Below are 14,209 nucleotides of genomic sequence, written 5' to 3'. Positions count from 1 at the left end.
AGACTCCTTGCTCCTTTCCAGCTAAGGTGATCATATGCAAGTTTGGACAGATCAACATTTTGGCCTGTGCCAGATATTTTTAGAGAGAGTTAAAGTGATAGAAAAAGAGAAAAAACGTTTTCAGAACTTGTTAGAAAGACAGAAAAAAAACCTTTTAAACTTTTAAGAATTTTTTTAAAGTTTAGAAGTACTTTTCAGCACTTTAGAAAAGAGTGAAAAGAGGAAATGCAAAACTTTTTAGCTATGTGTAAACACACTGAACTTGTTTTGTATATTTTTCTCTTATGAAAAGTACAATGACAAGAGTGGTATGTAGTCTCAAAGCACTTATCCCACCGCTGCACAACCAATGTAGGAGGCTGGACAGGTTTGCAGTGAGTACCAAGGGGTACTTGCACCTTGCACCAGGCCCAGTTATCCCTTATTAGTGTATAGGGTGTCTAGCAGCTTAGGCTGATAGATAATGGTAGCTTAGCAGAGCAGCTTAGGCTGAACTAGGAGACGTGTGAAGCTACTACAGTACCACAAGTGTCACTTGCACAATATCATAAGAAAACACAATACACAGTTATACTAAAAATAAAGGTACTTTATTTTTATGACAATATGCCAAAGTATCTTAGAGTGTACCCTCAGTGAGAGAATAGGAAATATACACAAGATATATGTACACAATACCAAAAATATGCAGTATAGCCTTAGAAAACAGTGCAAACAATGTATAGTTACAATAGGATGCAATGGGGACACATAGGGATAGGGGCAACACAAACCATATACTCCAAAAGTGAAATGCGAACCACGAATGGACCCCAAACCTATGTGACCTTGTAGAGGGTCGCTAGGACTATTAGAAAATAGTGAGAGTTAGAAAAATAGCCCTCCCCAAGACCCTGAAAAGTGAGTGCAAAGTGCACTGAAGTTCCCCAAAAGACAAAGAAGTCGTGATAGAGGAATAATGCAGAAAAGACACAAACCAACAATGCAACAACTGTGGATTTCCAATCTAGGGTACCTGTGGAACAAGGGGACCAAGTCCAAAAGTCACAAGCAAGTCGGAGATGGGCAGATGCCCAGGAAATGCCAGCTGTGTGTGCAAAGAAGCTTCTACTGGACAGAAGAAGCTGAGGTTTCTGCAGGAACAAAAAGGGCTAGAGACTTCCCCTTTGGTGGACGGATCCCACTCGCCGTGGAGAGTTGTGCAAAAGTGTTTTCCTGCCGAAAAAACGCCAACAAGCCTTGCTAGCTGCAAATCGTGCGGTTAGCGTTTTTGGACGCTGCTGTGGTCCAGGAGGGACCAGGAGGTCGCAAATTGGACCAGGAGGTAGAGGGGACATCGAGCAAGACAAGGAGCCCTCTTAGCAGCAGGTAGCACCCAGAGAAGTGCCAGAAACAGGCACTACGAGGATGCATGAAACGGTGCTCACCTGAAGTTACACTAAGGAGTCCCACGTCGCCGGAGACCAACTTAGAAAGTCGTGCAATGCAGGTTAGAGTGCCGTGGACTCAGGCTTGGCTGTGCACAAAGGATTTCCGCCGGAAGTGCACAGGGGCCGGAGTAGCTGCAAAAGTCGCGGTTCCCAGCAATGCAGTCTAGCGAGGTGAGGCAAGGACTTACCTCCACCAAACTTGGACTGAAGAGTCACTGGACTGTGGGGGTCACTTGGACAGAGTTGCTGGATTCGAGGGACCTCGCTCGTCGTGCTGAGAGGAGACCCAAGGGACCGGTAATGCAGCTTTTTGGTGCCTGCGGTTGCAGGGGGAAGATTCCGTCGACCCACGGGAGATTTCTTCGGAGCTTCTAGTGCAGAGAGGAGGCAGACTACCCCCACAGCATGCACAAGCAGGAAAACAGTCGAGAAGGCGGCAGGATCAGCGTTACAGAGTTGCAGTAGTCGTCTTTGCTACTATGTTGCAGGTTTGCAGGCTTCCAGCGCGGTCAGCAGTCGATTCCTTATCAGAAGGTGAAGAGAGAGATGCAGAGGAACTCGGATGAGCTCTTGCATTCGTTATCTGAAGTTTCCCCAGAGACAGAGACCCTAAATAGCCAGAAAAGAGGGTTTGGCTACCTAGGAGAGAGGATAGGCTAGTAACACCTGAAGGAGCCTATCACAAGGAGTCTCTGACGTCACCTGGTGGCACTGGCCACTCAGAGCAGTCCAGTGTGCCAGCAGCACCTCTGTTTCCAAGATAGCAGAGGTCTGGAGCACACTGGAGGAGCTCTGGACACCTCCCAGGGGAGGTGCAGGTCAGGGGAGTGGTCACTCCCCTTTCCTTTGTCCAGTTTCGCGCCAGAGCAGGGGCTAAGGGGTCCCTGAACCGGTGTAGACTGGCTTATGCAGAATTGGGCACATCTGTGCCCAACAAAGCATTTCCAGAGGCTGGGGGAGGCTACTCCTCCCCTGCCTTCACACCATTTTCCAAAGGGAGAGGGTGTCACACCCTCTCTCAGAGGAAGTTCTTTGGTCTGCCATCCTGGGCCAGGCCTGGCTGGACACCAGGAGGGCAGATGCCTGTCTGAGGGGTTGGCAGCAGCAGCAGCTGCAGTGAAACCCCAGGAAGGGCAGTTTGGCAGTACCAGGGTCTGTGCTACAGACCACTGGGATCATGGAATTGTACCAACAATGCCAGGATGGCATAGAGGGGGCAATTCCATGATCTTAGACATGTTACATGGCCATATTCGGAGTTACCATTGTGAAGCTACATATAGGTAGTGACCTATATGTAATGCACGCGTGTAATGGTGTCCCCGCACTCACAAAGTTCAGGGAATTGGCTCTGAACAATGTGGGGGCACCTTGGCTAGTGCCAGGGTGCCCTCACACTAAGTAACTTTGCACCTAACCTTTACCAGGTAAAGGTTAGACATATAGGTGACTTATAAGTTACTTAAGTGCAGTGTAAAATGGCTGTGAAATAACGTGGACGTTATTTCACTCAGGCTGCAGTGGCAGGCCTGTGTAAGAATTGTCAGAGCTCCCTATGGGTGGCAAAAGAAATGCTGCAGCCCATAGGGATCTCCTGGAACCCCAATACCCTGGGTACCTCAGTACCATATACTATGGAATTATAAGGGTGTTCCAGTAAGCCAATGTAAATTGGTAAAATGGTCACTAGCCTGTTAGTGACAATTTGGAAAGAAATGAGAGAGCATAACCACTGAGGTTCTGATTAGCAGAGCCTCAGTGAGACAGTTAGTCACTACACAGGTAACACATTCAGGCACACTTATGAGCACTGGGGCCCTGGGTTACCAGGGTCCCAGTGACACATACAACTAAAACAACATATATACAGTGAAAAATGGGGGTAACATGCCAGGCAAGATGGTACTTTCCTACAGGTGGGCTTCCCAAAGGAAGTAGTATCAGACAGGGGAAGCAATTTCATGTCTGCATACTTAAAGGCCATGTGGAAAGAGTGTGGTGTAACTTATAAATTCACTACACCTTATCATCCACAAACAAATGGACTGGTGGAGAGATTTAACAAAACTCTCAAAGGCATGATTATGGGTCTCCCTGAAAAACTCCGCAGGAGATGGGATATCCTTCTACCATGCCTCCTTTTTGCCTACAGGGAGGTACCCCAGAAAGGAGTGGGCTTCAGCCCCTTTGAACTTCTTTTTGGACACCCTGTTAGGGGTCCACTAACACTTGTAAAGGAGGGTTGGGAACAACCTTTAAAAGCTCCTAAGCAGGATATTGTGGATTATGTACTTGGCCTCAGATCAAGGATGGCTGAGTACATGAAAAAGGCCAGTAAAAACCTTCAGGCCAGCCAAGAGCTCCAGAAGCAATGGCATGATCAGAAGGCTGTTTTGGTTCAGTACCAACCAGGGCAGAAAGTGTGGGTCTTGGAGCCTGTGGCCCCAAGAGCACTCCAAGATAAATGGAGTGGTCCCCACACAATTGTTGAGAAAAAGGGTGAAGTCACCTATTTAGTTGACTTAGGCACTGCAAGGAGTCCCCTTAGGGTACTCCATGTAAACCGCCTGAAACCCTACTATGACAGGGCTGATCTCACCCTGCTCATGGCAACTGATGAGGGACAGGAAGAAGACAGTGATCCTCTACCTGATCTCTTCTCTTCCACAGAACAAGATGCTCTTGTGGAAGGTGTAGTTTTGGCTGATTGTCTTACTGCTGAGCAGAAAGACCATTGCATAAATCTCCTAGATCAATTATCTGAACTCTTCTCTACTGTGCCAGGTACCACTTCTTGGTGTGAGCACACTATAGATACTGGAGACAGCTTGCCTGTCAAAAGTAAGATCTATAGACAGCCTGACCATGTCAGGGACTGCATAAAGCAAGAAGTCCAGAAAATGTTAGAACTAGGAGTGGTTGAGCACTCTGAAAGTCCATGGGCTTCTCCTGTGGTACTTGTACCAAAACCCCATTCCAAAGATGGAAAGAAGGAAATGCGGTTTTGTGTAGACTATAGAGGTCTCAACTTGGTAACCAAAACTGATGCTCACCCTATACCCAGGGCAGATGAGCTCATAGATACACTGGCATCTGCCAAATATCTAAGCACTTTTGACTTGACTGCAGGGTATTGGCAGATCAAATTGTCAGAAGATGCTAAACCTAAAACTGCATTTTCAACCATTGGAGGACATTACCAGTTCACTGTGATGCCTTTTGGTTTGAAAAATGCACCTGCCACTTTTCAGAGGTTGGTGAACACAGTCCTGCAAGGGCTGGAGGCTTTCAGTGCAGCATATTTGGACGATATAGCTGTCTTTAGCTCCAGCTGGGATGATCACCTGGTCCACCTATGGAAGATTTTGGAGGCCCTGCAAAAGGCAGGCCTCACTACCAAGGCTTCAAAGTGCCAGATAGGGCAGGGTAAGGTGGTTTATCTGGGACACCTTGTTGGTGGGGAACAGATTGCACCACTTCAGGGGAAAATCCAAACAATTATTGATTGGGTTCCCCCTACCACTCAGACTCAGGTGAGAGCCTTCCTAGGCCTCACTGGGTATTACAGGAGGTTCATTAAGAACTATGGCTCCATTGCAGCCCATCTTAATGACCTCACATCCAAGAAAATGCCTAAAAAGGTATTATGGACAGCAAACTGTCAGAAAGCATTTGAGGAGCTGAAGCAGGCCATGTGCTCTGCGCCTGTCCTGAAAAGCCCCTGTTACTCTAAAAAATTCTATGTCCAAACTGATGCATCTGAATTAGGAGTATGGGCAGTCCTATCACAACTTAATTCTGAGGGCCAGGATCAACCTGTTGCTTTTATTAGTAGGAGGTTGACCCCTAGAGAAAAGCGTTGGTCTGCCATTGAGAGGGAGGCCTTTGCTGTGGTCTGGGCACTGAAGAAGTTGAGGCCATACCTGTTTGGCACTCACTTCATTGTTCAGACAGACCACAAACCTCTACTTTGGCTAAAACAAATGAAAGGTGAAAATCCTAAATTGTTGAGGTGGTCCATATCCCTACAGGGAATGGTCTATACAGTGGAACATAGACCTGGGAGTAGCCACTCCAATGCAGATGGACTCTCCAGATATTTCCACTTAGACAATGAAGACTCATCAGGTCATGGCTAGTCTTATTGTCCTTCGTTTGGGGGGGGTTATGTAGGAAAGTACCATCTTGCCTGGCATGTTACCCCCATTTTTCACTGTATATATGTTGTTTTAGTTGTATGTGTCACTGGGACCCTGTTCACCAGGGCCCCAGTGCTCATAAGTGTGCCTGAATGTGTTACCTGTGTAGTGACTAACTGTCTCACTGAGGCTCTGCTAATCAGAACCTCAGTGGTTATGCTCTCTCATTTCTTTCCAAATTGTCACTAACAGGCTAGTGACCAAATTTACCAATTCACATTGGCTTACTGGAACACCCTTATAATTCCCTAGTATATGGTACTGAGGTACCCAGGGTATTGGGGTTCCAGGAGATCCCTATGGGCTGCAGCATTTCTTTTGCCACCCATAGGAAGCTCTGACAATTCTTACACAGGCCTGCCACTGCAGCCTGAGTGAAATAACGTCCACGTTATTTCACAGCCATTTTACACTGCACTTAAGTAACTTATAAGTCACCTATATGTCTAACCTTTACCTGGTAAAGGTTAGGTGCAAAGTTACTTAGTGTGAGGGCACCCTGGCACTAGCCAAGGTACCCCCACATTGTTCAGGGCCAATTCCCTGAACTTTGTGAGTGCGGGGACACCATTACACGCGTGCACTACATATAGGTCACTACCTATGTGTAGCTTCACAATGGTAACTCCGAATATGGCCATGTAACATGTCTAAGATCATGGAATTGCCCCCTCTATGCCATCCTAGCATTGTTAGCCCAATTCCATGACCCCAGTGGTCTGTAGCACAGACCCTGGTACTGCCAAACTGCCTTTCCTGGGGTTTCACTGCAGCTGCTGCTGCTGCCAACCCCTCAGACAGGGTTCTGCCCCCCTGGGGTCAAGCCAGGCTTGTCCCAGGATGGCAGAACAAAGGACTTCCTCTGAGAGAGGGTGTTACACCCTCTCCCTTTGGAAAATGGTGTGAAGGCAGGGGAGGAGTAGCCTCCCCCAGCCTCTGGAAATGCTTTCTTGGGCACAGATGTGCCCAATTCTGCATAAGCCAGTCTACACCGGTTCAGGGACCCCTTAGCCCCTGCTCTGGCACGAAACTGGACAAAGGAAAGGGGAGTGACCACTCCCCTGACCTGCACCTCCCCTGGGAGCTGTCCAGAGCTCCTCCAGTGTGCTCCAGACCTCTGCCATCTTGGAAACAGAGGTGCTGCTGCCACACTGGACTGCTCTGAGTGGCCAGTGCCACCAGGTGACGTCAGAGACTCCTTCTGATAGGCTCCTTCAGGTGTTAGTAGCCTATCCTCTCTCCTAGGTAGCCAAAGCCTCGTTTCTGGCTATTTAGGGTCTCTGTCTCTGGGGAAACTTTAGATAACGAATCCAAGAGCTCATCAGAGTTCCTCTGCATCTCTCTCTTCACCTTCTGCCAAGGAATCGACTGCTGACCGCGCTGGAAGCCTGCAACACTGCAACAAAGTAGCAAAGACGACTACAGCAACTCTGTAACGCTGATCCTGCCGCCTTCTCGACTGTTTTCCTGGTGGTGCATGCTGTGGGGGTAGTCTGCCTCCTCTCTGCACTAGAAGCTCCGAAGAAATCTCCCGTGGGTCGACGGAATCTTCCCCCTGCAACCGCAGGCACCAAAAAGCTGCATTACCGGTCCCTTGGGTCTCCTCTCAGCATGACGAGCGAGGTCCCTCTAATCCAGCAACTCTGTCCAAGTGACCCCCACAGTCCAGTGACTCTTCAGTCCAAGTTTGCTGGAGGTAAGTCCTTGCCTCCCCACGCCAGACTGCATTGTTGGTAACCGCGACTTTTGCAACTTCTCCGGCCCCTGTGCACTTCCGGCGGAAATACTTTGTGCACAGCCAAACCTGGGTCCACGGCACTCTAACCTGCATTGCACGACTTTCTAAGTTGGTCTCCGGCGACGTGGGACTCCTTTGTGTAACTTCAGGTGAGCACCATTTCACGCATCCTTGTAGTGCCTGTTTCTCCGGGTGCTACCTACTGGTAAGAGGGCTCTCTGTCTTGCTCGATGTCCCCTCTACCTCCTGGTCCAATTTGCGACCTGCTGGTCCCTCCTGGGCCACAGCAGCGTCCAAAAACGCTAACTGCATGATTTGCAGCTAGCAAGGCTTGTTTGCCTTCTATCGGCGGGAAAACACTTCTGCACAACTCTCCACTGCAAGTGGGATCCGTCCACCAAAGGGGAAGTCTCTAGCCTTTTTCGTTCCTGCAGAAACCTCAGCTTCTTCTGTCCAGTAGAAGCTTCTTTGCATCCACAGCTGGCATTTCCTGGGCATATGCCCATCTCCGACTTGCTTGTGACTTTTGGACTTGGTGCCCTTGTTCCACAGGTACCCTAGATTGGAAATCCACAGTTGTTGCATTGTTGGTTTGTGTCTTTCCTGCATTATTCCTCTATCACGACTTCTTTGTCCTTGGGGGAACTTTAGTGCACTTTGCACTCACTTTTCAGGGTCTTGGGGAGGGCTAATTTTCTAACTCTCACTATTTTCTAATAGTCCCAGCGACCCTCTACAAGGTCACAAAGGTTTGGGGTCCATTCGTGGTTCGCATTCCACTTTTGGAGTATATGGTTTGTGTTGCCCCTATCCCTATGTTTCCCCATTGCATCCTATTGTAACTATACATTGTTTGCACTGTTTTCTAAGACTATACTGCATATTTTTGGTATTGTGTACATATATCTTGTGTATATTTCCTATCCTCTCACTGAGGGTACACTCTAAGATACTTTGGCATATTGTCATAAAAATAAAGTACCTTTATTTTTAGTATAACTGTGTATTGTGTTTTCTTATGATATTGTGCAAGTGACACTTGTGGTACTGTAGTAGCTTCACACGTCTTCTAGTTCAGCCTAAGCTGCTCTGCTAAGCTACCATTATCTATCAGCCTAAGCTGCTAGACACCCTATACACTAATAAGGGATAACTGGGCCTGGTGCAAGGTGCAAGTACCCCTTGGTACTCACTACAAGCCAGTCCAGCCTCCTACACCCCCACAGCATGCACCACCAGGAAAACAGTCGAGAAGGCGGCAGGATCAGCGTTACAGAGTTGCAGTAGTCGTCTTTGCTACTTTGTTGCAGTGTTGCAGGCTTCCAGCGCGGTCAGCAGTCGATTCCTTGGCAGAAGGTGAAGAGAGAGATGCAGAGGAACTCTGATGAGCTCTTGCATTCGTTATCTAAAGTTTCCCCAGAGACAGAGACCCTAAATAGCCAGAAAAGAGGGTTTGGCTACCTAGGAGAGAGGATAGGCTACTAACACCTGAAGGAGCCTATCAGAAGGAGTCTCTGACGTCACCTGGTGGCACTGGCCACTCAGAGCAGTCCAGTGTGCCAGCAGCACCTCTGTTTCCAAGATGGCAGAGGTCTGGAGCACACTGGAGGAGCTCTGGACACCTCCCAGGGGAGGTGCAGGTCAGGGGAGTGGTCACTCCCCTTTCCTTTGTCCAGTTTCGCGCCAGAGCAGGGCTAAGGGGTCCCTGAACCGGTGTAGACTGGCTTATGCAGAATTGGGCACATCTGTGCCCAAGAAAGCATTTCCAGAGGATGGGGGAGGCTACCCCTCCCCTGCCTTCACACCATTTTCCAAAGGGAGAGGGTGTAACACCCTCTCTCAGAGGAAGTCCTTTGTTCTGCCATCCTGGGACAAGCCTGGCTTGACCCCAGGGGGGCAGAAACCTGTCTGAGGGGTTGGCAGCAGCAGCAGCTGCAGTGAAACCCCAGGAAAGGCAGTTTGGCAGTACCAGGGTCTGTGCTACAGACCACTGGGATCATGGAATTGAGCCAACAATGCCAGGATGGCATAGAGGGGGCAATTCCATGATCTTAGACATGTTACATGGCCATATTCGGAGTTACCATTGTGAAGCTACATATAGGCAGTGACCTATATGTAGTGCACGCGTGTAATGGTGTCCTGCACTCACAAAGTCCGGGGAATTGGCCCTGAACAATGTGGGGGCACCTTGGCTAGTGCCAGGGTGCCCTCACACTAAGTAACTTTGCACCTAACCTTTACCAGGTAAAGGTTAGACATATAGGTGACTTATAAGTTACTTAAGTGCAGTGTAAAATGGCTGTGAAATAACGTGGACGTTATTTCACTCAGGCTGCAGTGGCAGGCCTGTGTAAGAATTGTCAGAGCTCCCTATGGGTGGCAAAAGAAATGCTGCAGCCCATAGGGATCTCCTGGAACCCCAATACCCTGGGTACCTCAGTACCATATACTAGGGAATTATAAGGGTGTTCCAGTAAGCCAATGTAAATTGGTAAAATTGGTCACTAGCCTGTTAGTGACAATTTGAAAGAAATGAGAGAGCATAACCACTGAGGTTCTGGTTAGCAGAGCCTCAGTGAGACAGTTAGGCATCACACAGGGGACACATACCTATAGGTCACAAACTTATGAGCACTAGGGTCCTGACTAGCAGGGTCCCAGTGACACATAACAAACATACTGAAAACATAGGGTTTTCACTATGAGCACTGGGCCCTGGCTGGCAGGATCCCAGTGAGACAGTGAAAACACCCTGACATACACTCACAAACAGGCCCAAAGTGGGGGTAACAAGGCTAGAAAGAGGCTACTTTCTCACAAAGTGCTACAGGTTTGCCCTCCGTAGTGTGCGTCTGATGGAGCGCACCCTCTTTTTAATGTAGCTCATGTCCTGCCTCATGTTGTCTACCTTCTTAACCAACTTGTCAATTTTTCTGGTCAATGCCAGGAAGGCAGCTGGGTCCACAGGAGGGTCAGAGCTGGTCTGTGTGCCGGCGGAGGTTGACGTTGTGGCAGGAGTTGGTTGGCCACGGGACAGTCCTGCTCCCACCACACGGCTGGGTCCAGGTCTGGAGGAAGATGCAGGGTCCATTGTTGCAGATGTTGCTGGGGCTCCTTGGGCAGACCTGGTGGATGTGGTGTTGGTGGCTGTTGGTGGCAATGTTGGGGGTGCCTGTGGTGTGGCCCACCACGCCCCGGAGGCCCGATCCGAATGGTACTTGCGGGCCATCCTCCGGTACCCACACTGCACCTGCAGGATGTGCCTGTATCTCATCGCACGGCGCTCAAAATGGTGGCGATCTGCGGCACTCATGTTTGCAGCTGTGAAGAGACAAGGCAAATATTTACCTTTGGAATTGCATTGGGTGGAATAGCACAATGGGTTATTTGTACATTACTAGAAATGTATTGGTTGCAGCAATTGTCACAACATCGGTCACGGAAAGGCTCAGAGGAAGTACATGTGAAGCATGCATACATTAGGACATATCACACCTAGCATATCCATGTCTCTACATGATGGATGACATCACCCTAAACTACTATTCCAAATCATACCTAAGGCATCTGACATAATGGCTGCACCTCTTCCGCATACTGACTTCACTACATATGTCACTCTATGTGATAACAATCACACTCCTCACTCAATGCCATTTGTAATTAGTTGTGTGCTAAGATTGAACCCATGGGCCAAAACCAAATGTCTACACTAGGGGCCAGATGTAGGAAGATGGAAAATTGCGACTACCAATTTGCAATGCAGAACGGTGTCCCTGACACCGTCTGCGAGTCGCTATGGGGTCGCTAAGACCCACCCCATTAACCTCAATGAGGTGGGTTCCAAGTTGCGCCACCTTAGTGACTATGTGCACTCACGGGGATGGAGGCTTGCTGGGAACAGCAGACCTCCATGGCCGTGACTGCTATTAAATAAAGCAGGTTATTTTTCCCCAAGTGTAGGCCGTTTACCTGAAAGGAAAATGAGCTGCACTTTGAAAAAAATTACAACAACTTCAATCTTGGATCATTTCAGGGCAGTTAGTGGTCCCTTGGACCACTGGCTGTTTTGTACAGGATTAATTAGGTCCACTCACAAAGGTGAAGGGTTCCTATGGGGACCCCTTCCAGTTAGCAAGTGGGTTACCATCCACTTCAAGTGGATGATAACTGCGACTCACTTTGCAACCACGTACTCGGTTGCAAATGGAATTGCATACCACTGTGAGTTGCAAATAGGATGTGAAAACCCCTTCCTATTTGGGATTTGGAAAAGCATTTTGCAAATATGTTCATAATCACTAAATACATTTCGGAATAGGAAACAGACGTTTGCAACTCACAAACAGAAATATATGCCATTTGCAACATGTAAACAGTTTGCTACATCTGCCCTAGGTTCTAACTCATGTCACAAAAGGTGGCAAGTACGTGTAACATACTGGTTGCTACAGTCCTAGGTACCCTGTTTCACATTAACATGCCAGTCTTTGAGGGTGGTGTGGGAAGAACAACCAACAATCCCATGTTCAATGCACACCCAGGAGTGTCTAGAAGTTCAACAAGTATGTGCCTTCACACACAACACCTATGAATGGCTAGCAACACGTTGGAGTCAGCCAAACATTGTCACATCCAAGGTCCACACATGTCAAATTGATATGACTTAGGCCAACATGACATACCATCAGTGAGGCATGTTTTACAACAGACACAGAGGAGCTAGAACACCCATCTTCATGAGTCGGCAGAACACCTAAGCCATTGCACTCAAGTCACACACACTTCTAGTTCACCTTGTGGAAGTACATGCCCCCGGAAGATCCAACCTACAGTGTACACAGTCCATCCAAAACTAGGAAGAAGCACTTGTCATCAAAGCCATTTGCCTAAGCTATATGGGAGAATGTCAGTCTGATATGCAGACTCAGTTCATGGCAAGTCCCCGACCAAGTCTTACATTGACCAGTGTATTCCAAATGAGTCATCCAATTCCCCATTGCGGCCCAACTGGAATGACCTACAGCCCCTAAATCTGAGAGATGGCTAGGTATTGCTTTCCAGAAACAGAAGTCCTATTTGATATCACACTATAGCAACAATGCCAATGAACGGCCAGCGCATCAAATCATGAATTATATTGAACACACAGTAGTCCATCATGCATCATTACCAAACAATGAAAATAGCACTCAGGCCACACTCACTGTAGGTATCGGGGTCCTCAAAATGTGCCACCTCTCCCACGGTGTATAGGGCTGGTCCACCTGTAAAGCATGAAAGGAAGAATATACTCAGACTGGGTGAACTGACAAATAATTTCAAGTACAATGACACTGTGTGAATATGACATGCTAATGATACAGTTTCCCACATGCTCATACTGCATGGATGACTTTGTATTCAACATTAACATTGGATGAGTCTCCTGCTACAGTTACACACCCTACTACACACATGCAGTGGCCAGGACAGTCAGGTGTCATCCAAGTTACCCCTCCATTAGTATGCCCCAACAACAAGGTATCCATACATCTCAGCATGTGCATCCCAGAGAGACATTCAAAAACTGGTTCCATGAGGACTGCATGACCACTCACAATCAAACAGGCTAGGTGGACAGGTTCAACACACAGCAACCACACACACATGTGACATATGTGTGGACAACATATCTAACTTCATGTGACGTGAAGGCAACACACATGTATAGCATCATCATGGGTTTCTAATTTTCTGTCTAGCTATGGCGTCTACATATGTAGGTATGTTGTTTCTACATGACTTACTCACTGGCCAATATGACCTGTGGCGTACAAATAGAGCCGTTAACGTGTTGCTTGTCTGACACAAATGCAACACTACATTACATACAGCTACAGGCATCTGGTATGTGTTGAAAAAATGAGCCATCTGACTGCTAGCATTGGTCTTCATACACAATGTGCAACAAATACACATTCGGGCACATATGTATACCTTTGTAGCGCAGCATTTGCATCATTTTGTCACGCAGAGATGGGGCAAACTAGCAAAAGACAGATATATTTTGAAAGTTGCTGCTGTTTTTGTGTGAAAATGTGGTGCTAAAATGGGGATATCAATGTATAAACATGTGCCTAGGTTTCCCTAGCATTACACACAGTCAGCTACTTATCTAGCAGATTGGGTAACAATCATCACATGTCCCCACACAGATTTCTATTATTCCCATGTAATTGATTTGTACTTACCAACATGGCCACCAATCCTGATTCCCAGGTGGTCCAGCAGGTCCTGTTCCCTCGTTATCAGATCTGCCCAGCGGTACTTCAATTGATGGACATTGCGCATGCTCCCGTAGACCCGGACCAGGTGATGGCGCACCTTCCCCCACCGGATTTTCCTTGCCTCCGGCCCCCAGCCTCCAGCATCAGTGGGAGGAAATGGCAAACTAGCCATATGAATCCCCTCAATTCATCCTCACCCATCCTGGACAGGCGAGGCCTACCTGACATATTGACTGCAAGAAAAATAGACAAATGAAATAAGAAAGTAAAAGTGGGAAATGGGGAAAGGTAGAGGTGTGAAGGAAAAAGAACAAGGAGAAAAATAGCCCAACTAACCCCAAAAACTATGCTACCCACAACAGACTCCCACAGACAATACAAACAATAACAGGAATGACAAAACTAGACTAAACAGACTGAGAAAATGTAATGCAACAAGAATATAATCACAAAAAGACAAAATACAAGGTACACAGGACACAAAAGCAGTTAAACACAGGACAACACCTTTCACACAACCACACAGTCTAGATAAATCTGAGACTGCAAAGTGAAAGTGAAAGTTAACTC

Source organism: Pleurodeles waltl, chromosome 4_1 (genome assembly GCF_031143425.1).
Source record: "Pleurodeles waltl isolate 20211129_DDA chromosome 4_1, aPleWal1.hap1.20221129, whole genome shotgun sequence".
Lineage (NCBI taxonomy): Eukaryota > Metazoa > Chordata > Amphibia > Caudata > Salamandridae > Pleurodeles > Pleurodeles waltl.
Note: the sequence above shows the minus strand (reverse complement) of the source record.